The sequence below is a fragment of the Coffea arabica genome, chromosome 11e (genome assembly GCF_036785885.1).
Source record: "Coffea arabica cultivar ET-39 chromosome 11e, Coffea Arabica ET-39 HiFi, whole genome shotgun sequence".
Classification (NCBI taxonomy): domain Eukaryota; kingdom Viridiplantae; phylum Streptophyta; class Magnoliopsida; order Gentianales; family Rubiaceae; genus Coffea; species Coffea arabica.
Window position 1 is genome coordinate 33,760,117 of NC_092331.1, and position 19,297 is coordinate 33,779,413.

The 19,297-nt window shown below is 42.6% G+C and overlaps 36 non-coding genes across 36 annotated transcripts; all 36 read left to right on the forward strand.

Moving 5' to 3' along the window:
• The first annotated feature begins 203 nt into the window (after nt 1–203).
• On the forward strand, nt 204–322 carry LOC140024367 (5S ribosomal RNA). The gene has a single exon (XR_011828340.1). It is a non-coding gene; the product is annotated as a 5S ribosomal RNA (ribosomal RNA).
• Nucleotides 323–739: 417 nt separating this feature from the next.
• LOC140031912 (5S ribosomal RNA) lies at nt 740–858 on the forward strand. Its single transcript, XR_011835836.1, has one exon. It is a non-coding gene; the product is annotated as a 5S ribosomal RNA (ribosomal RNA).
• A 416-nt stretch (nt 859–1,274) lies between these two features.
• On the forward strand, nt 1,275–1,393 carry LOC140031913 (5S ribosomal RNA). Its single transcript, XR_011835838.1, has one exon. It is a non-coding gene; the product is annotated as a 5S ribosomal RNA (ribosomal RNA).
• A 416-nt stretch (nt 1,394–1,809) lies between these two features.
• LOC140024725 (5S ribosomal RNA) lies at nt 1,810–1,928 on the forward strand. The gene has a single exon (XR_011828701.1). It is a non-coding gene; the product is annotated as a 5S ribosomal RNA (ribosomal RNA).
• Nucleotides 1,929–2,344: 416 nt separating this feature from the next.
• LOC140024549 (5S ribosomal RNA) lies at nt 2,345–2,463 on the forward strand. The gene has a single exon (XR_011828523.1). It is a non-coding gene; the product is annotated as a 5S ribosomal RNA (ribosomal RNA).
• Nucleotides 2,464–2,879: 416 nt separating this feature from the next.
• LOC140031914 (5S ribosomal RNA) lies at nt 2,880–2,998 on the forward strand. Its single transcript, XR_011835839.1, has one exon. It is a non-coding gene; the product is annotated as a 5S ribosomal RNA (ribosomal RNA).
• Nucleotides 2,999–3,414: 416 nt separating this feature from the next.
• LOC140024726 (5S ribosomal RNA) lies at nt 3,415–3,533 on the forward strand. Its single transcript, XR_011828702.1, has one exon. It is a non-coding gene; the product is annotated as a 5S ribosomal RNA (ribosomal RNA).
• A 416-nt stretch (nt 3,534–3,949) lies between these two features.
• On the forward strand, nt 3,950–4,068 carry LOC140022728 (5S ribosomal RNA). Its single transcript, XR_011826707.1, has one exon. It is a non-coding gene; the product is annotated as a 5S ribosomal RNA (ribosomal RNA).
• A 416-nt stretch (nt 4,069–4,484) lies between these two features.
• LOC140022730 (5S ribosomal RNA) lies at nt 4,485–4,603 on the forward strand. The gene has a single exon (XR_011826709.1). It is a non-coding gene; the product is annotated as a 5S ribosomal RNA (ribosomal RNA).
• A 416-nt stretch (nt 4,604–5,019) lies between these two features.
• On the forward strand, nt 5,020–5,138 carry LOC140022731 (5S ribosomal RNA). Its single transcript, XR_011826710.1, has one exon. It is a non-coding gene; the product is annotated as a 5S ribosomal RNA (ribosomal RNA).
• A 415-nt stretch (nt 5,139–5,553) lies between these two features.
• LOC140022732 (5S ribosomal RNA) lies at nt 5,554–5,672 on the forward strand. Its single transcript, XR_011826711.1, has one exon. It is a non-coding gene; the product is annotated as a 5S ribosomal RNA (ribosomal RNA).
• Nucleotides 5,673–6,088: 416 nt separating this feature from the next.
• On the forward strand, nt 6,089–6,207 carry LOC140024335 (5S ribosomal RNA). Its single transcript, XR_011828308.1, has one exon. It is a non-coding gene; the product is annotated as a 5S ribosomal RNA (ribosomal RNA).
• Nucleotides 6,208–6,624: 417 nt separating this feature from the next.
• On the forward strand, nt 6,625–6,743 carry LOC140031915 (5S ribosomal RNA). The gene has a single exon (XR_011835840.1). It is a non-coding gene; the product is annotated as a 5S ribosomal RNA (ribosomal RNA).
• Nucleotides 6,744–7,159: 416 nt separating this feature from the next.
• LOC140022733 (5S ribosomal RNA) lies at nt 7,160–7,278 on the forward strand. The gene has a single exon (XR_011826712.1). It is a non-coding gene; the product is annotated as a 5S ribosomal RNA (ribosomal RNA).
• A 416-nt stretch (nt 7,279–7,694) lies between these two features.
• LOC140024368 (5S ribosomal RNA) lies at nt 7,695–7,813 on the forward strand. Its single transcript, XR_011828341.1, has one exon. It is a non-coding gene; the product is annotated as a 5S ribosomal RNA (ribosomal RNA).
• Nucleotides 7,814–8,230: 417 nt separating this feature from the next.
• On the forward strand, nt 8,231–8,349 carry LOC140031916 (5S ribosomal RNA). Its single transcript, XR_011835841.1, has one exon. It is a non-coding gene; the product is annotated as a 5S ribosomal RNA (ribosomal RNA).
• A 416-nt stretch (nt 8,350–8,765) lies between these two features.
• Nucleotides 8,766–8,884, forward strand: LOC140031917 (5S ribosomal RNA). Its single transcript, XR_011835842.1, has one exon. It is a non-coding gene; the product is annotated as a 5S ribosomal RNA (ribosomal RNA).
• A 416-nt stretch (nt 8,885–9,300) lies between these two features.
• Nucleotides 9,301–9,419, forward strand: LOC140024728 (5S ribosomal RNA). Its single transcript, XR_011828704.1, has one exon. It is a non-coding gene; the product is annotated as a 5S ribosomal RNA (ribosomal RNA).
• A 416-nt stretch (nt 9,420–9,835) lies between these two features.
• Nucleotides 9,836–9,954, forward strand: LOC140024550 (5S ribosomal RNA). The gene has a single exon (XR_011828524.1). It is a non-coding gene; the product is annotated as a 5S ribosomal RNA (ribosomal RNA).
• Nucleotides 9,955–10,370: 416 nt separating this feature from the next.
• On the forward strand, nt 10,371–10,489 carry LOC140031919 (5S ribosomal RNA). Its single transcript, XR_011835844.1, has one exon. It is a non-coding gene; the product is annotated as a 5S ribosomal RNA (ribosomal RNA).
• A 416-nt stretch (nt 10,490–10,905) lies between these two features.
• On the forward strand, nt 10,906–11,024 carry LOC140024729 (5S ribosomal RNA). The gene has a single exon (XR_011828705.1). It is a non-coding gene; the product is annotated as a 5S ribosomal RNA (ribosomal RNA).
• Nucleotides 11,025–11,440: 416 nt separating this feature from the next.
• Nucleotides 11,441–11,559, forward strand: LOC140022734 (5S ribosomal RNA). The gene has a single exon (XR_011826713.1). It is a non-coding gene; the product is annotated as a 5S ribosomal RNA (ribosomal RNA).
• Nucleotides 11,560–11,975: 416 nt separating this feature from the next.
• Nucleotides 11,976–12,094, forward strand: LOC140022735 (5S ribosomal RNA). The gene has a single exon (XR_011826714.1). It is a non-coding gene; the product is annotated as a 5S ribosomal RNA (ribosomal RNA).
• A 416-nt stretch (nt 12,095–12,510) lies between these two features.
• On the forward strand, nt 12,511–12,629 carry LOC140022736 (5S ribosomal RNA). The gene has a single exon (XR_011826715.1). It is a non-coding gene; the product is annotated as a 5S ribosomal RNA (ribosomal RNA).
• A 415-nt stretch (nt 12,630–13,044) lies between these two features.
• Nucleotides 13,045–13,163, forward strand: LOC140022737 (5S ribosomal RNA). Its single transcript, XR_011826716.1, has one exon. It is a non-coding gene; the product is annotated as a 5S ribosomal RNA (ribosomal RNA).
• Nucleotides 13,164–13,579: 416 nt separating this feature from the next.
• LOC140024336 (5S ribosomal RNA) lies at nt 13,580–13,698 on the forward strand. Its single transcript, XR_011828309.1, has one exon. It is a non-coding gene; the product is annotated as a 5S ribosomal RNA (ribosomal RNA).
• A 417-nt stretch (nt 13,699–14,115) lies between these two features.
• LOC140031920 (5S ribosomal RNA) lies at nt 14,116–14,234 on the forward strand. The gene has a single exon (XR_011835845.1). It is a non-coding gene; the product is annotated as a 5S ribosomal RNA (ribosomal RNA).
• Nucleotides 14,235–14,650: 416 nt separating this feature from the next.
• LOC140024551 (5S ribosomal RNA) lies at nt 14,651–14,769 on the forward strand. The gene has a single exon (XR_011828525.1). It is a non-coding gene; the product is annotated as a 5S ribosomal RNA (ribosomal RNA).
• A 416-nt stretch (nt 14,770–15,185) lies between these two features.
• On the forward strand, nt 15,186–15,304 carry LOC140031921 (5S ribosomal RNA). The gene has a single exon (XR_011835846.1). It is a non-coding gene; the product is annotated as a 5S ribosomal RNA (ribosomal RNA).
• A 416-nt stretch (nt 15,305–15,720) lies between these two features.
• Nucleotides 15,721–15,839, forward strand: LOC140024369 (5S ribosomal RNA). The gene has a single exon (XR_011828342.1). It is a non-coding gene; the product is annotated as a 5S ribosomal RNA (ribosomal RNA).
• Nucleotides 15,840–16,256: 417 nt separating this feature from the next.
• On the forward strand, nt 16,257–16,375 carry LOC140031922 (5S ribosomal RNA). The gene has a single exon (XR_011835847.1). It is a non-coding gene; the product is annotated as a 5S ribosomal RNA (ribosomal RNA).
• A 416-nt stretch (nt 16,376–16,791) lies between these two features.
• Nucleotides 16,792–16,910, forward strand: LOC140024552 (5S ribosomal RNA). Its single transcript, XR_011828526.1, has one exon. It is a non-coding gene; the product is annotated as a 5S ribosomal RNA (ribosomal RNA).
• Nucleotides 16,911–17,326: 416 nt separating this feature from the next.
• LOC140031923 (5S ribosomal RNA) lies at nt 17,327–17,445 on the forward strand. Its single transcript, XR_011835848.1, has one exon. It is a non-coding gene; the product is annotated as a 5S ribosomal RNA (ribosomal RNA).
• A 416-nt stretch (nt 17,446–17,861) lies between these two features.
• LOC140024730 (5S ribosomal RNA) lies at nt 17,862–17,980 on the forward strand. Its single transcript, XR_011828706.1, has one exon. It is a non-coding gene; the product is annotated as a 5S ribosomal RNA (ribosomal RNA).
• A 416-nt stretch (nt 17,981–18,396) lies between these two features.
• Nucleotides 18,397–18,515, forward strand: LOC140022738 (5S ribosomal RNA). The gene has a single exon (XR_011826717.1). It is a non-coding gene; the product is annotated as a 5S ribosomal RNA (ribosomal RNA).
• A 416-nt stretch (nt 18,516–18,931) lies between these two features.
• Nucleotides 18,932–19,050, forward strand: LOC140022739 (5S ribosomal RNA). The gene has a single exon (XR_011826718.1). It is a non-coding gene; the product is annotated as a 5S ribosomal RNA (ribosomal RNA).
• The last annotated feature ends 247 nt before the right edge of the window (nt 19,051–19,297 follow it).

Below are 19,297 nucleotides of genomic sequence, written 5' to 3' on the forward strand. Positions count from 1 at the left end.
TTGATTTCATGATAATGTAGAGTTGCGGGATGATGGAAAAAAACAGGGGGCAAATCAATAACAAAAAAAATTATGAAAGCAAATAAATAAAAGGATAATAGGAAAATGCTTGAATTGACGCTTAAAATGAATTTCGGTCTAGAAAAGCCACACTGCTTCGCAGGACGGGGTAGTTTAAAAGAATAAAGCGAAAGGAATATGGCGGGTGCGATCATACCAGCACTAATGCACCGGATCCCATCAGAACTTCGAAATTAAGCGTGTTTGGGCGAGAGTAGTTCTTGGATTGGTGACCCCCTGGGAAGTCCTCGTGTTGCACCCCTCTCTTTTTTGTTTCGAAATCCAAATTTCCTATTCTTTCTTTATCCTGTAGTAATTTAGCTCCGTCGGAACGATTGCTTAATATTTTGCTTCTTGTCGAGGCGTGAAGGAGGATCTGAAGGCGCGAGACAAATCAGGAACGGTACGGCTCGATCAAAGCCCGGATCGTCGCTCAAATTTGTCGGCGCAAATGTATCAGCGCAAGCGTGAAGGATTGATTTCATGATAATTTAGAGTTGCGGGATGATGGAAAAAAACAGGGGGCAAATCAATAACAAAAAAAAAATATGAAAGCAAATAAATAAAAGGATAATAGGAAAATGCTTGAATTGACGCTTAAAATGAATTTCGGTCTAGAAAAGCCACACTGCTTCGCAGGACGGGGTAGTTTAAAAGAATAAAGCGAAAGGAACATGGCGGGTGCGATCATACCAGCACTAATGCACCGGATCCCATCAGAACTCCGAAGTTAAGCATGCTTGGGCGAGAGTAGTACTAGGATGGGTGACCCCCTGGGAATTCCTCTTGTTGCACCCCTCTCTTTTTTGTTTCGAAATCCAAATTTCCTATTCGTTCTTTATCCTGTAGTAATTTAGCTCCGTCGGAACGATTGCTTAATATTTTGTTTCTTGTCGAAGGGTGAAGGAGGATCTGAAGGCGCGAGACAAATCAGGAACGGTACGGCTCGATCAAAGCCCGGATCGTCGATCAAATTTGTCGGCGCAAATGTATCAGCGCAAGCGTGAAGGATTGATTTCATGATAATGTAGAGTTGCGGGATGATGGAAAAAAACAGGGGGCAAATCAATAACAAAAAAAATTATGAAAGCAAATAAATAAAAGGATAATAGGAAAATGCTTGAATTGACGCTTAAAATGAATTTCGGTCTAGAAAAGCCACACTGCTTCGCAGGACGGGGTAGTTTAAAAGAATAAAGCGAAAGGAATATGGCGGGTGCGATCATACCAGCACTAATGCACCGGATCCCATCAGAACTCCGAAGTTAAGCATGCTTGGGCGAGAGTAGTACTAGGATGGGTGACCCCCTGGGAATTCCTCTTGTTGCACCCCTCTCTTTTTTGTTTCGAAATTCAAATTTTCTATTCGTTCTTTATCCTGTAGTAATTTAGGTCCTTCGGAACGATTGCTTTATATTTTGCTTCTTCTCGAAGCATGAAGGCGGATCTGAAGGAGCGAGACAAATCAGGAACGGTACGGCTCGATCAAAGCCCGGATCGTCGCTCAAATTTGTCGGCGCAAATGTATCAGCGTAAGCGTGAAGGATTGATTTCATGATAATTTAGAGTTGCGGGATGATGGAAAAAAACAGGGGGCAAATCAATAACAAAAAAAATTATGAAAGCAAATAAATAAAAGGATAATAGGAAAATGCTTGAATTGACGCTTAAAATGAATTTCGGTCTAGAAAAGCCACACTGCTTCGCAGGACGGGGTAGTTTAAAAGAATAAAGCGAAAGGAATATGGCGGGTGCGATCATACCAGCACTAATGCACCAGATCCCATCAGAACTTCGAAATTAAGCGTGTTTGGGCGAGAGTAGTACTTGGATTGGTGACCCCCTGGGAAGTCCTCGTGTTGTACCCCTCTCTTTTTTGTTTCGAAATCCAAATTTCCTATTCGTTCTTTATCCTGTAGTAATTTAGGTCCGTCGGAACGATTGCTTAATATTTTGCTTCTTGTCGAAGGGTGAAGGAGGATCTGAAGGCGCGAGACAAATCAGGAACGGTACGGCTCGATCAAAGCCCGGATCGTCGATCAAATTTGTCGGCGCAAATGTATCAGCGCAAGCGTGAAGGATTGATTTCATGATAATGTAGAGTTGCGGGATGATGGAAAAAAACAGGGGGCAAATCAATAACAAAAAAAATTATGAAAGCAAATAAATAAAAGGATAATAGGAAAATGCTTGAATTGACGCTTAAAATGAATTTCGGTCTAGAAAAGCCACACTGCTTCGCAGGACGGGGTAGTTTAAAAGAATAAAGCGAAAGGAATATGGCGGGTGCGATCATACCAGCACTAATGCACCGGATCCCATCAGAACATCGAAATTAAGCGTGTTTGGGCGAGAGTAGTACTTGGATTGGTGACCCCCTGGGAAGTCCTCGTGTTGCACCCCTCTCTTTTTTGTTTCGAAATCCAAATTTCCTTTTCGTTCTTTATCCAGTAGTAATTTAGCTCCGTCGGAACGATTGCTTAATATTTTGCTTCTTGTCGAAGCGTGAAGGAGGATCTGAAGGCGCGAGACAAATCAGGAACGGTACGGCTCGATCAAAGCCTGGATCGTCGCTCAAATTTGTCGGCGCAAATGTATCAGCGCAAGCGTGAAGGATTGATTTCATGATAATTTAGAGTTGCGGGATGATGGAAAAAAACAGGGGGCAAATCAATAACAAAAAAAAATATGAAAGCAAATAAATAAAAGGATAATAGGAAAATGCTTGAATTGACGCTTAAAATGAATTTCGGTCTAGAAAAGCCACACTGCTTCGCAGGACGGGGTAGTTTAAAAGAATAAAGCGAAAGGAACATGGCGGGTGCGATCATACCAGCACTAATGCACCGGATCCCATCAGAACTCCGAAGTTAAGCATGCTTGGGCGAGAGTAGTACTAGGATGGGTGACCCCCTGGGAATTCCTCTTGTTGCACCCCTCTCTTTTTTGTTTCGAAATTCAAATTTTCTATTCGTTCTTTATCCTGTAGTAATTTAGGTCCTTCGGAACGATTGCTTTATATTTTGCTTCTTCTCGAAGCATGAAGGCGGATCTGAAGGAGCGAGACAAATCAGGAACGGTACGGCTCGATCAAAGCCCGGATCGTCGCTCAAATTTGTCGGCGCAAATGTATCAGCGTAAGCGTGAAGGATTGATTTCATGATAATTTAGAGTTGCGGGATGATGGAAAAAAACAGGGGGCAAATCAATAACAAAAAAAATTATGAAAGCAAATAAATAAAAGGATAATAGGAAAATGCTTGAATTGACGCTTAAAATGAATTTCGGTCTAGAAAAGCCACACTGCTTCGCAGGACGGGGTAGTTTAAAAGAATAAAGCGAAAGGAATATGGCGGGTGCGATCATACCAGCACTAATGCACCAGATCCCATCAGAACTTCGAAATTAAGCGTGTTTGGGCGAGAGTAGTACTTGGATTGGTGACCCCCTGGGAAGTCCTCGTGTTGTACCCCTCTCTTTTTTGTTTCGAAATCCAAATTTCCTATTCGTTCTTTATCCTGTAGTAATTTAGGTCCGTCGGAACGATTGCTTAATATTTTGCTTCTTGTCGAAGCGTGAAGGAGGATCTGAAGGCGCGAGACAAATCAGGAACGGTACGGCTCGATCAAAGCCCGGATCGTCGATCAAATTTGTCGGCGCAAATGTATCAGCGCAAGCGTGAAGGATTGATTTCATGATAATTTAGAGTTGCGGGATGATGGAAAAAAACAGGGGGCAAATCAATAACAAAAAAAATTATGAAAGCAAATAAATAAAAGGATAATAGGAAAATGCTTGAATTGACGCTTAAAATGAATTTCGGTCTAGAAAAGCCACACTGCTTCGCAGGACGGGGTAGTTTAAAAGAATAAAGCGAAAGGAATATGGCGGGTGCGATCATACCAGCACTAATGCACCGGATCCCATCAGAACTTCGAAATTAAGCGTGTTTGGGCGAGAGTAGTACTTGGATTGGTGACCCCCTGGGAAGTCCTCGTGTTGCACCCCTCTCTTTTTTGTTTCGAAATCCAAATTTCCTATTCGTTCTTTATCCTGTAGTAATTTAGCTCCGTCGGAACGATTGCTTAATATTTTGCTTCTTGTCGAAGGGTGAAGGAGGATCTGAAGGCGCGAGACAAATCAGGAACGGTACGGCTCGATCAAAGCCCGGATCGTCGATCAAATTTGTCGGCGCAAATGTATCAGCGCAAGCGTGAAGGATTGATTTCATGATAATGTAGAGTTGCGGGATGATGGAAAAAAACAGGGGGCAAATCAATAACAAAAAAAATTATGAAAGCAAATAAATAAAAGGATAATAGGAAAATGCTTGAATTGACGCTTAAAATGAATTTCGGTCTAGAAAAGCCACACTGCTTCGCAGGACGGGGTAGTTTAAAAGAATAAAGCGAAAGGAATATGGCGGGTGCGATCATACCAGCACTAATGCACCGGATCCCATCAGAACTTCGAAATTAAGCGTGTTTGGGCGAGAGTAGTACTTGGATTGGTGACCCCCTGGGAAGTCCTCGTGTTGCACCCCTCTCTTTTTTGTTTCGAAATCCAAATTTCCTATTCTTTCTTTATCCTGTAGTAATTTAGCTCCGTCGGAACGATTGCTTAATATTTTGCTTCTTGTCGAAGCGTGAAGGAGGATCTGAAGGCGCGAGACAAATCAGGAACGGTACGGCTCGATCAAAGCCCGGATCGTCGCTCAAATTTGTCGGCGCAAATGTATCAGCGCAAGCGTGAAGGATTGATTTCATGATAATTTAGAGTTGCGGGATGATGGAAAAAAACAGGGGGCAAATCAATAACAAAAAAAATTATGAAAGCAAATAAATAAAAGGATAATAGGAAAATGCTTGAATTGACGCTTAAAATGAATTTCGGTCTAGAAAAGCCACACTGCTTCGCAGGACGGGGTAGTTTAAAAGAATAAAGCGAAAGGAATATGGCGGGTGCGATCATACCAGCACTAATGCACCGGATCCCATCAGAACTTCGAAATTAAGCGTGTTTGGGCGAGAGTAGTACTTGGATTGGTGACCCCCTGGGAAGTCCTCGTGTTGCACCCCTCTCTTTTTTGTTTCGAAATCCAAATTTCCTATTCGTTCTTTATCCTGTAGTAATTTAGCTCCGTCGGAACGATTGCTTAATATTTTGCTTCTTGTCGAAGGGTGAAGGAGGATCTGAAGGCGCGAGACAAATCAGGAACGGTACGGCTCGATCAAAGCCCGGATCGTCGATCAAATTTGTCGGCGCAAATGTATCAGCGCAAGCGTGAAGGATTGATTTCATGATAATGTAGAGTTGCGGGATGATGGAAAAAAACAGGGGGCAAATCAATAACAAAAAAATTATGAAAGCAAATAAATAAAAGGATAATAGGAAAATGCTTGAATTGACGCTTAAAATGAATTTCGGTCTAAAAAAGCCACACTGCTTCGCAGGACGGGGTAGTTTAAAAGAATAAAGCGAAAGGAATATGGCGGGTGCGATCATACCAGCACTAATGCACCGGATCCCATCAGAACTTCGAAATTAAGCGTGTTTGGGCGAGAGTAGTACTTGGATTGGTGACCCCCTGGGAAGTCCTCGTGTTGCACCCCTCTCTTTTTTGTTTCGAAATCTAAATTTCCTATTCGTTCTTTATCCTGTAGTAATTTAGCTCCGTCGGAACGATTGCTTAATATTTTGCTTCTTGTCGAAGCGTGAAGGAGGATCTGAAGGCGCGAGACAAATCAGGAACGGTACGGCTCGATCAAAGCCCGGATCGTCGATCAAATTTGTCGGCGCAAATGTATCAGCGCAAGCGTGAAGGATTGATTTCATGATAATGTAGAGTTGCGGGATGATGGAAAAAAACAGGGGGCAAATCAATAACAAAAAAAATTATGAAAGCAAATAAATAAAAGGATAATAGGAAAATGCTTGAATTGACGCTTAAAATGAATTTCGGTCTAGAAAAGCCACACTGCTTCGCAGGACGGGGTAGTTTAAAAGAATAAAGCGAAAGGAATATGGCGGGTGCGATCATACCAGCAATAATGCACCGGATCCCATCAGAACTTCGAAATTAAGCGTGTTTGGGCGAGAGTAGTACTTGGATTGGTGACCCCCTGGGAAGTCCTCGTGTTGCACCCCTCTCTTTTTTGTTTCGAAATCCAAATTTCCTATTCTTTCTTTATCCTGTAGTAATTTAGCTCCGTCGGAACGATTGCTTAATATTTTGCTTCTTGTCGAGGCGTGAAGGAGGATCTGAAGGCGCGAGACAAATCAGGAACGGTACGGCTCGATCAAAGCCCGGATCGTCGCTCAAATTTGTCGGCGCAAATGTATCAGCGCAAGCGTGAAGGATTGATTTCATGATAATTTAGAGTTGCGGGATGATGGAAAAAAACAGGGGGCAAATCAATAACAAAAAAAAAATATGAAAGCAAATAAATAAAAGGATAATAGGAAAATGCTTGAATTGACGCTTAAAATGAATTTCGGTCTAGAAAAGCCACACTGCTTCGCAGGACGGGGTAGTTTAAAAGAATAAAGCGAAAGGAACATGGCGGGTGCGATCATACCAGCACTAATGCACCGGATCCCATCAGAACTCCGAAGTTAAGCATGCTTGGGCGAGAGTAGTACTAGGATGGGTGACCCCCTGGGAATTCCTCTTGTTGCACCCCTCTCTTTTTTGTTTCGAAATCCAAATTTCCTATTCGTTCTTTATCCTGTAGTAATTTAGCTCCGTCGGAACGATTGCTTAATATTTTGCTTCTTGTCGAAGGGTGAAGGAGGATCTGAAGGCGCGAGACAAATCAGGAACGGTACGGCTCGATCAAAGCCCGGATCGTCGATCAAATTTGTCGGCGCAAATGTATCAGCGCAAGCGTGAAGGATTGATTTCATGATAATGTAGAGTTGCGGGATGATGGAAAAAAACAGGGGGCAAATCAATAACAAAAAAAATTATGAAAGCAAATAAATAAAAGGATAATAGGAAAATGCTTGAATTGACGCTTAAAATGAATTTCGGTCTAGAAAAGCCACACTGCTTCGCAGGACGGGGTAGTTTAAAAGAATAAAGCGAAAGGAATATGGCGGGTGCGATCATACCAGCACTAATGCACCGGATCCCATCAGAACTTCGAAATTAAGCGTGTTTGGGCGAGAGTAGTACTTGGATTGGTGACCCCCTGGGAAGTCCTCGTGTTGCACCCCTCTCTTTTTTGTTTCGAAATCCAAATTTCCTATTCGTTCTTTATCCTATAGTAATTTAGCTCCGTCGGAACGATTGCTTAATATTTTGCTTCTTGTCGAAGGGTGAAGGAGGATCTGAAGGCGCGAGACAAATCAGGAACGGTACGGCTCGATCAAAGCCCGGATCGTCGATCAAATTTGTCGGCGCAAATGTATCAGCGCAAGCGTGAAGGATTGATTTCATGATAATGTAGAGTTGCGGGATGATGGAAAAAAACAGGGGGCAAATCAATAACAAAAAAAATTATGAAAGCAAATAAATAAAAGGATAATAGGAAAATGCTTGAATTGACGCTTAAAATGAATTTCGGTCTAGAAAAGCCACACTGCTTCGCAGGACGGGGTAGTTTAAAAGAATAAAGCGAAAGGAATATGGCGGGTGCGATCATACCAGCACTAATGCACCGGATCCCATCAGAACTTCGAAATTAAGCGTGTTTGGGCGAGAGTAGTTCTTGGATTGGTGACCCCCTGGGAAGTCCTCGTGTTGCACCCCTCTCTTTTTTGTTTCGAAATCCAAATTTCCTATTCTTTCTTTATCCTGTAGTAATTTAGCTCCGTCGGAACGATTGCTTAATATTTTGCTTCTTGTCGAGGCGTGAAGGAGGATCTGAAGGCGCGAGACAAATCAGGAACGGTACGGCTCGATCAAAGCCCGGATCGTCGCTCAAATTTGTCGGCGCAAATGTATCAGCGCAAGCGTGAAGGATTGATTTCATGATAATTTAGAGTTGCGGGATGATGGAAAAAAACAGGGGGCAAATCAATAACAAAAAAAAAATATGAAAGCAAATAAATAAAAGGATAATAGGAAAATGCTTGAATTGACGCTTAAAATGAATTTCGGTCTAGAAAAGCCACACTGCTTCGCAGGACGGGGTAGTTTAAAAGAATAAAGCGAAAGGAACATGGCGGGTGCGATCATACCAGCACTAATGCACCGGATCCCATCAGAACTCCGAAGTTAAGCATGCTTGGGCGAGAGTAGTACTAGGATGGGTGACCCCCTGGGAATTCCTCTTGTTGCACCCCTCTCTTTTTTGTTTCGAAATCCAAATTTCCTATTCGTTCTTTATCCTGTAGTAATTTAGCTCCGTCGGAACGATTGCTTAATATTTTGTTTCTTGTCGAAGGGTGAAGGAGGATCTGAAGGCGCGAGACAAATCAGGAACGGTACGGCTCGATCAAAGCCCGGATCGTCGATCAAATTTGTCGGCGCAAATGTATCAGCGCAAGCGTGAAGGATTGATTTCATGATAATGTAGAGTTGCGGGATGATGGAAAAAAACAGGGGGCAAATCAATAACAAAAAAAATTATGAAAGCAAATAAATAAAAGGATAATAGGAAAATGCTTGAATTGACGCTTAAAATGAATTTCGGTCTAGAAAAGCCACACTGCTTCGCAGGACGGGGTAGTTTAAAAGAATAAAGCGAAAGGAATATGGCGGGTGCGATCATACCAGCACTAATGCACCGGATCCCATCAGAACTCCGAAGTTAAGCATGCTTGGGCGAGAGTAGTACTAGGATGGGTGACCCCCTGGGAATTCCTCTTGTTGCACCCCTCTCTTTTTTGTTTCGAAATTCAAATTTTCTATTCGTTCTTTATCCTGTAGTAATTTAGGTCCTTCGGAACGATTGCTTTATATTTTGCTTCTTCTCGAAGCATGAAGGCGGATCTGAAGGAGCGAGACAAATCAGGAACGGTACGGCTCGATCAAAGCCCGGATCGTCGCTCAAATTTGTCGGCGCAAATGTATCAGCGTAAGCGTGAAGGATTGATTTCATGATAATTTAGAGTTGCGGGATGATGGAAAAAAACAGGGGGCAAATCAATAACAAAAAAAATTATGAAAGCAAATAAATAAAAGGATAATAGGAAAATGCTTGAATTGACGCTTAAAATGAATTTCGGTCTAGAAAAGCCACACTGCTTCGCAGGACGGGGTAGTTTAAAAGAATAAAGCGAAAGGAATATGGCGGGTGCGATCATACCAGCACTAATGCACCAGATCCCATCAGAACTTCGAAATTAAGCGTGTTTGGGCGAGAGTAGTACTTGGATTGGTGACCCCCTGGGAAGTCCTCGTGTTGTACCCCTCTCTTTTTTGTTTCGAAATCCAAATTTCCTATTCGTTCTTTATCCTGTAGTAATTTAGGTCCGTCGGAACGATTGCTTAATATTTTGCTTCTTGTCGAAGGGTGAAGGAGGATCTGAAGGCGCGAGACAAATCAGGAACGGTACGGCTCGATCAAAGCCCGGATCGTCGATCAAATTTGTCGGCGCAAATGTATCAGCGCAAGCGTGAAGGATTGATTTCATGATAATGTAGAGTTGCGGGATGATGGAAAAAAACAGGGGGCAAATCAATAACAAAAAAAATTATGAAAGCAAATAAATAAAAGGATAATAGGAAAATGCTTGAATTGACGCTTAAAATGAATTTCGGTCTAGAAAAGCCACACTGCTTCGCAGGACGGGGTAGTTTAAAAGAATAAAGCGAAAGGAATATGGCGGGTGCGATCATACCAGCACTAATGCACCGGATCCCATCAGAACATCGAAATTAAGCGTGTTTGGGCGAGAGTAGTACTTGGATTGGTGACCCCCTGGGAAGTCCTCGTGTTGCACCCCTCTCTTTTTTGTTTCGAAATCCAAATTTCCTTTTCGTTCTTTATCCAGTAGTAATTTAGCTCCGTCGGAACGATTGCTTAATATTTTGCTTCTTGTCGAAGCGTGAAGGAGGATCTGAAGGCGCGAGACAAATCAGGAACGGTACGGCTCGATCAAAGCCTGGATCGTCGCTCAAATTTGTCGGCGCAAATGTATCAGCGCAAGCGTGAAGGATTGATTTCATGATAATTTAGAGTTGCGGGATGATGGAAAAAAACAGGGGGCAAATCAATAACAAAAAAAAATATGAAAGCAAATAAATAAAAGGATAATAGGAAAATGCTTGAATTGACGCTTAAAATGAATTTCGGTCTAGAAAAGCCACACTGCTTCGCAGGACGGGGTAGTTTAAAAGAATAAAGCGAAAGGAACATGGCGGGTGCGATCATACCAGCACTAATGCACCGGATCCCATCAGAACTCCGAAGTTAAGCATGCTTGGGCGAGAGTAGTACTAGGATGGGTGACCCCCTGGGAATTCCTCTTGTTGCACCCCTCTCTTTTTTGTTTCGAAATTCAAATTTTCTATTCGTTCTTTATCCTGTAGTAATTTAGGTCCTTCGGAACGATTGCTTTATATTTTGCTTCTTCTCGAAGCATGAAGGCGGATCTGAAGGAGCGAGACAAATCAGGAACGGTACGGCTCGATCAAAGCCCGGATCGTCGCTCAAATTTGTCGGCGCAAATGTATCAGCGTAAGCGTGAAGGATTGATTTCATGATAATTTAGAGTTGCGGGATGATGGAAAAAAACAGGGGGCAAATCAATAACAAAAAAAATTATGAAAGCAAATAAATAAAAGGATAATAGGAAAATGCTTGAATTGACGCTTAAAATGAATTTCGGTCTAGAAAAGCCACACTGCTTCGCAGGACGGGGTAGTTTAAAAGAATAAAGCGAAAGGAATATGGCGGGTGCGATCATACCAGCACTAATGCACCAGATCCCATCAGAACTTCGAAATTAAGCGTGTTTGGGCGAGAGTAGTACTTGGATTGGTGACCCCCTGGGAAGTCCTCGTGTTGTACCCCTCTCTTTTTTGTTTCGAAATCCAAATTTCCTATTCGTTCTTTATCCTGTAGTAATTTAGGTCCGTCGGAACGATTGCTTAATATTTTGCTTCTTGTCGAAGCGTGAAGGAGGATCTGAAGGCGCGAGACAAATCAGGAACGGTACGGCTCGATCAAAGCCCGGATCGTCGATCAAATTTGTCGGCGCAAATGTATCAGCGCAAGCGTGAAGGATTGATTTCATGATAATTTAGAGTTGCGGGATGATGGAAAAAAACAGGGGGCAAATCAATAACAAAAAAAATTATGAAAGCAAATAAATAAAAGGATAATAGGAAAATGCTTGAATTGACGCTTAAAATGAATTTCGGTCTAGAAAAGCCACACTGCTTCGCAGGACGGGGTAGTTTAAAAGAATAAAGCGAAAGGAATATGGCGGGTGCGATCATACCAGCACTAATGCACCGGATCCCATCAGAACTTCGAAATTAAGCGTGTTTGGGCGAGAGTAGTACTTGGATTGGTGACCCCCTGGGAAGTCCTCGTGTTGCACCCCTCTCTTTTTTGTTTCGAAATCCAAATTTCCTATTCGTTCTTTATCCTGTAGTAATTTAGCTCCGTCGGAACGATTGCTTAATATTTTGCTTCTTGTCGAAGGGTGAAGGAGGATCTGAAGGCGCGAGACAAATCAGGAACGGTACGGCTCGATCAAAGCCCGGATCGTCGATCAAATTTGTCGGCGCAAATGTATCAGCGCAAGCGTGAAGGATTGATTTCATGATAATGTAGAGTTGCGGGATGATGGAAAAAAACAGGGGGCAAATCAATAACAAAAAAAATTATGAAAGCAAATAAATAAAAGGATAATAGGAAAATGCTTGAATTGACGCTTAAAATGAATTTCGGTCTAGAAAAGCCACACTGCTTCGCAGGACGGGGTAGTTTAAAAGAATAAAGCGAAAGGAATATGGCGGGTGCGATCATACCAGCACTAATGCACCGGATCCCATCAGAACTTCGAAATTAAGCGTGTTTGGGCGAGAGTAGTACTTGGATTGGTGACCCCCTGGGAAGTCCTCGTGTTGCACCCCTCTCTTTTTTGTTTCGAAATCCAAATTTCCTATTCTTTCTTTATCCTGTAGTAATTTAGCTCCGTCGGAACGATTGCTTAATATTTTGCTTCTTGTCGAAGCGTGAAGGAGGATCTGAAGGCGCGAGACAAATCAGGAACGGTACGGCTCGATCAAAGCCCGGATCGTCGCTCAAATTTGTCGGCGCAAATGTATCAGCGCAAGCGTGAAGGATTGATTTCATGATAATTTAGAGTTGCGGGATGATGGAAAAAAACAGGGGGCAAATCAATAACAAAAAAAATTATGAAAGCAAATAAATAAAAGGATAATAGGAAAATGCTTGAATTGACGCTTAAAATGAATTTCGGTCTAGAAAAGCCACACTGCTTCGCAGGACGGGGTAGTTTAAAAGAATAAAGCGAAAGGAATATGGCGGGTGCGATCATACCAGCACTAATGCACCGGATCCCATCAGAACTTCGAAATTAAGCGTGTTTGGGCGAGAGTAGTACTTGGATTGGTGACCCCCTGGGAAGTCCTCGTGTTGCACCCCTCTCTTTTTTGTTTCGAAATCCAAATTTCCTATTCGTTCTTTATCCTGTAGTAATTTAGCTCCGTCGGAACGATTGCTTAATATTTTGCTTCTTGTCGAAGGGTGAAGGAGGATCTGAAGGCGCGAGACAAATCAGGAACGGTACGGCTCGATCAAAGCCCGGATCGTCGATCAAATTTGTCGGCGCAAATGTATCAGCGCAAGCGTGAAGGATTGATTTCATGATAATGTAGAGTTGCGGGATGATGGAAAAAAACAGGGGGCAAATCAATAACAAAAAAATTATGAAAGCAAATAAATAAAAGGATAATAGGAAAATGCTTGAATTGACGCTTAAAATGAATTTCGGTCTAAAAAAGCCACACTGCTTCGCAGGACGGGGTAGTTTAAAAGAATAAAGCGAAAGGAATATGGCGGGTGCGATCATACCAGCACTAATGCACCGGATCCCATCAGAACTTCGAAATTAAGCGTGTTTGGGCGAGAGTAGTACTTGGATTGGTGACCCCCTGGGAAGTCCTCGTGTTGCACCCCTCTCTTTTTTGTTTCGAAATCTAAATTTCCTATTCGTTCTTTATCCTGTAGTAATTTAGCTCCGTCGGAACGATTGCTTAATATTTTGCTTCTTGTCGAAGCGTGAAGGAGGATCTGAAGGCGCGAGACAAATCAGGAACGGTACGGCTCGATCAAAGCCCGGATCGTCGATCAAATTTGTCGGCGCAAATGTATCAGCGCAAGCGTGAAGGATTGATTTCATGATAATGTAGAGTTGCGGGATGATGGAAAAAAACAGGGGGCAAATCAATAACAAAAAAAATTATGAAAGCAAATAAATAAAAGGATAATAGGAAAATGCTTGAATTGACGCTTAAAATGAATTTCGGTCTAGAAAAGCCACACTGCTTCGCAGGACGGGGTAGTTTAAAAGAATAAAGCGAAAGGAATATGGCGGGTGCGATCATACCAGCAATAATGCACCGGATCCCATCAGAACTTCGAAATTAAGCGTGTTTGGGCGAGAGTAGTACTTGGATTGGTGACCCCCTGGGAAGTCCTCGTGTTGCACCCCTCTCTTTTTTGTTTCGAAATCCAAATTTCCTATTCTTTCTTTATCCTGTAGTAATTTAGCTCCGTCGGAACGATTGCTTAATATTTTGCTTCTTGTCGAAGCGTGAAGGAGGATCTGAAGGCGCGAGACAAATCAGGAACGGTACGGCTCGATCAAAGCCCGGATCGTCGCTCAAATTTGTCGGCGCAAATGTATCAGCGCAAGCGTGAAGGATTGATTTCATGATAATTTAGAGTTGCGGGATGATGGAAAAAAACAGGGGGTAAATCAATAACAAAAAAAAAATATGAAAGCAAATAAATAAAAGGATAATAGGAAAATGCTTGAATTGACGCTTAAAATGAATTTCGGTCTAGAAAAGCCACACTGCTTCGCAGGACGGGGTAGTTTAAAAGAATAAAGCGAAAGGAACATGGCGGGTGCGATCATACCAGCACTAATGCACCGGATCCCATCAGAACTCCGAAGTTAAGCATGCTTGGGCGAGAGTAGTACTAGGATGGGTGACCCCCTGGGAATTCCTCTTGTTGCACCCCTCTCTTTTTTGTTTCGAAATCCAAATTTCCTATTCGTTCTTTATCCTGTAGTAATTTAGCTCCGTCGGAACGATTGCTTAATATTTTGTTTCTTGTCGAAGGGTGAAGGAGGATCTGAAGGCGCGAGACAAATCAGGAACGGTACGGCTCGATCAAAGCCCGGATCGTCGATCAAATTTGTCGGCGCAAATGTATCAGCGCAAGCGTGAAGGATTGATTTCATGATAATGTAGAGTTGCGGGATGATGGAAAAAAACAGGGGGCAAATCAATAACAAAAAAAATTATGAAAGCAAATAAATAAAAGGATAATAGGAAAATGCTTGAATTGACGCTTAAAATGAATTTCGCTCTAGAAAAGCCACACTGCTTCGCAGGACGGGGTAGTTTAAAAGAATAAAGCGAAAGGAATATGGCGGGTGCGATCATACCAGCACTAATGCACCGGATCCCATCAGAACATCGAAATTAAGCGTGTTTGGGCGAGAGTAGTACTTGGATTGGTGACCCCCTGGGAAGTCCTCGTGTTGCACCCCTCTTTTTTTTGTTTCGAAATCCAAATTTCCTTTTCGTTCTTTATCCAGTAGTAATTTAGCTCCGTCGGAACGATTGCTTAATATTTTGCTTCTTGTCGAAGCGTGAAGGAGGATCTGAAGGCGCGAGACAAATCAGGAACGGTACGGCTCGATCAAAGCCTGGATCGTCGCTCAAATTTGTCGGCGCAAATGTATCAGCGCAAGCGTGAAGGATTGATTTCATGATAATTTAGAGTTGCGGGATGATGGAAAAAAACAGGGGGCAAATCAATAACAAAAAAAAATATGAAAGCAAATAAATAAAAGGATAATAGGAAAATGCTTGAATTGACGCTTAAAATGAATTTCGGTCTAGAAAAGCCACACTGCTTCGCAGGACGGGGTAGTTTAAAAGAATAAAGCGAAAGGAACATGGCGGGTGCGATCATACCAGCACTAATGCACCGGATCCCATCAGAACTCCGAAGTTAAGCATGCTTGGGCGAGAGTAGTACTAGGATGGGTGACCCCCTGGGAATTCCTCTTGTTGCACCCCTCTCTTTTTTGTTTCGAAATTCAAATTTTCTATTCGTTCTTTATCCTATAGTAATTTAGCTCCGTCGGAACGATTGCTTAATATTTTGCTTCTTGTCGAAGGGTGAAGGAGGATCTGAAGGCGCGAGACAAATCAGGAACGGTACGGCTCGATCAAAGCCCGGATCGTCGATCAAATTTGTCGGCGCAAATGTATCAGCGCAAGCGTGAAGGATTGATTTCATGATAATGTAGAGTTGCGGGATGATGGAAAAAAACAGGGGGCAAATCAATAACAAAAAAAATTATGAAAGCAAATAAATAAAAGGATAATAGGAAAATGCTTGAATTGACGCTTAAAATGAATTTCGGTCTAGAAAAGCCACACTGCTTCGCAGGACGGGGTAGTTTAAAAGAATAAAGCGAAAGGAATATGGCGGGTGCGATCATACCAGCACTAATGCACCGGATCCCATCAGAACTTCGAAATTAAGCGTGTTTGGGCGAGAGTAGTTCTTGGATTGGTGACCCCCTGGGAAGTCCTCGTGTTGCACCCCTCTCTTTTTTGTTTCGAAATCCAAATTTCCTATTCTTTCTTTATCCTGTAGTAATTTAGCTCCGTCGGAACGATTGCTTAATATTTTGCTTCTTGTCGAGGCGTGAAGGAGGATCTGAAGGCGCGAGACAAATCAGGAACGGTACGGCTCGATCAAAGCCCGGATCGTCGCTCAAATTTGTCGGCGCAAATGTATCAGCGCAAGCGTGAAGGATTGATTTCATGATAATTTAGAGTTGCGGGATGATGGAAAAAAACAGGGGGCAAATCAATAACAAAAAAAAAATATGAAAGCAAATAAATAAAAGGATAATAGGAAAATGCTTGAATTGACGCTTAAAATGAATTTCGGTCTAGAAAAGCCACACTGCTTCGCAGGACGGGGTAGTTTAAAAGAATAAAGCGAAAGGAACATGGCGGGTGCGATCATACCAGCACTAATGCACCGGATCCCATCAGAACTCCGAAGTTAAGCATGCTTGGGCGAGAGTAGTACTAGGATGGGTGACCCCCTGGGAATTCCTCTTGTTGCACCCCTCTCTTTTTTGTTTCGAAATCCAAATTTCCTATTCGTTCTTTATCCTGTAGTAATTTAGCTCCGTCGGAACGATTGCTTAATATTTTGTTTCTTGTCGAAGGGTGAAGGAGGATCTGAAGGCGCGAGACAAATCAGGAACGGTACGGCTCGATCAAAGCCCGGATCGTCGATCAAATTTGTCGGCGCAAATGTATCAGCGCAAGCGTGAAGGATTGATTTCATGATAATGTAGAGTTGCGGGATGATGGAAAAAAACAGGGGGCAAATCAATAACAAAAAAAATTATGAAAGCAAATAAATAAAAGGATAATAGGAAAATGCTTGAATTGACGCTTAAAATGAATTTCGGTCTAGAAAAGCCACACTGCTTCGCAGGACGGGGTAGTTTAAAAGAATAAAGCGAAAGGAATATGGCGGGTGCGATCATACCAGCACTAATGCACCGGATCCCATCAGAACATCGAAATTAAGCGTGTTTGGGCGAGAGTAGTACTTGGATTGGTGACCCCCTGGGAAGTCCTCGTGTTGCACCCCTCTCTTTTTTGTTTCGAAATCCAAATTTCCTTTTCGTTCTTTATCCAGTAGTAATTTAGCTCCGTCGGAACGATTGCTTAATATTTTGCTTCTTGTCGAAGCGTGAAGGAGGATCTGAAGGCGCGAGACAAATCAGGAACGGTACGGCTCGATCAAAGCCTGGATCGTCGCTCAAATTTGTCGGCGCAAATGTATCAGCGCAAGCGTGAAGGATTGATTTCATGATAATTTAGAGTTGCGGGATGATGGAAAAAAACAGGGGGCAAATCAATAACAAAAAAAAATATGAAAGCAAATAAATAAAAGGATAATAGGAAAATGCTTGAATTGACGCTTAAAATGAATTTCGGTCTAGAAAAGCCACACTGCTTCGCAGGACGGGGTAGTTTAAAAGAATAAAGCGAAAGGAACATGGCGGGTGCGATCATACCAGCACTAATGCACCGGATCCCATCAGAACTCCGAAGTTAAGCATGCTTGGGCGAGAGTAGTACTAGGATGGGTGACCCCCTGGGAATTCCTCTTGTTGCACCCCTCTCTTTTTTGTTTCGAAATTCAAATTTTCTATTCGTTCTTTATCCTGTAGTAATTTAGGTCCTTCGGAACGATTGCTTTATATTTTGCTTCTTCTCGAAGCATGAAGGCGGATCTGAAGGAGCGAGACAAATCAGGAACGGTACGGCTCGATCAAAGCCCGGATCGTCGCTCAAATTTGTTGGCGCAAATGTATCAGCGTAAGCGTGAAGGATTGATTTCATGATAATTTAGAGTTGCGGGATGATGGAAAAAAACAGGGGGCAAATCAATAACAAAAAAAATTATGAAAGCAAATAAATAAAAGGATAATAGGAAAATGCTTGAATTGACGCTTAAAATGAATTTCGGTCTAGAAAAGCCACACTGCTTCGCAGGACGGGGTAGTTTAAAAGAATAAAGCGAAAGGAATATGGCGGGTGCGATCATACCAGCACTAATGCACCAGATCCCATCAGAACTTCGAAATTAAGCGTGTTTGGGCGAGAGTAGTACTTGGATTGGTGACCCCCTGGGAAGTCCTCGTGTTGTACCCCTCTCTTTTTTGTTTCGAAATCCAAATTTCCTATTCGTTCTTTATCCTGTAGTAATTTAGGTCCGTCGGAACGATTGCTTAATATTTTGCTTCTTGTCGAAGGGTGAAGGAGGATCTGAAGGCGCGAGACAAATCAGGAACGGTACGGCTCGATCAAAGCCCGGATCGTCGATCAAATTTGTCGGCGCAAATGTATCAGCGCAAGCGTGAAGGATTGATTTCATGATAATTTAGAGTTGCGGGATGATGGAAAAAAACAGGGGGCAAATCAATAACAAAAAAAATTATGAAAGCAAATAAATAAAAGGATAATAGGAAAATGCTTGAATTGACGCTTAAAATGAATTTCGGTCTAGAAAAGCCACACTGCTTCGCAGGACGGGGTAGTTTAAAAGAATAAAGCGAAAGGAATATGGCGGGTGCGATCATACCAGCACTAATGCACCGGATCCCATCAGAACTTCGAAATTAAGCGTGTTTGGGCGAGAGTAGTACTTGGATTGGTGACCCCCTGGGAAGTCCTCGTGTTGCACCCCTCTCTTTTTTGTTTCGAAATCCAAATTTCCTATTCGTTCTTTATCCTGTAGTAATTTAGCTCCGTCGGAACGATTGCTTAATATTTTGCTTCTTGTCGAAGGGTGAAGGAGGATCTGAAGGCGCGAGACAAATCAGGAACGGTACGGCTCGATCAAAGCCCGGATCGTCGATCAAATTTGTCGGCGCAAATGTATCAGCGCAAGCGTGAAGGATTGATTTCATGATAATGTAGAGTTGCGGGATGATGGAAAAAAACAGGGGGCAAATCAATAACAAAAAAAATTATGAAAGCAAATAAATAAAAGGATAATAGGAAAATGCTTGAATTGACGCTTAAAATGAATTTCGGTCTAGAAAAGCCACACTGCTTCGCAGGACGGGGTAGTTTAAAAGAATAAAGCGAAAGGAATATGGCGGGTGCGATCATACCAGCACTAATGCACCGGATCCCATCAGAACTTCGAAATTAAGCGTGTTTGGGCGAGAGTAGTACTTGGATTGGTGACCCCCTGGGAAGTCCTCGTGTTGCACCCCTCTCTTTTTTGTTTCGAAATCCAAATTTCCTATTCTTTCTTTATCCTGTAGTAATTTAGCTCCGTCGGAACGATTGCTTAATATTTTGCTTCTTGTCGAAGCGTGAAGGAGGATCTGAAGGCGCGAGACAAATCAGGAACGGTACGGCTCGATCAAAGCCCGGATCGTCGCTCAAATTTGTCGGCGCAAATGTATCAGCGCAAGCGTGAAGGATTGATTTCATGATAATTTAGAGTTGCGGGATGAT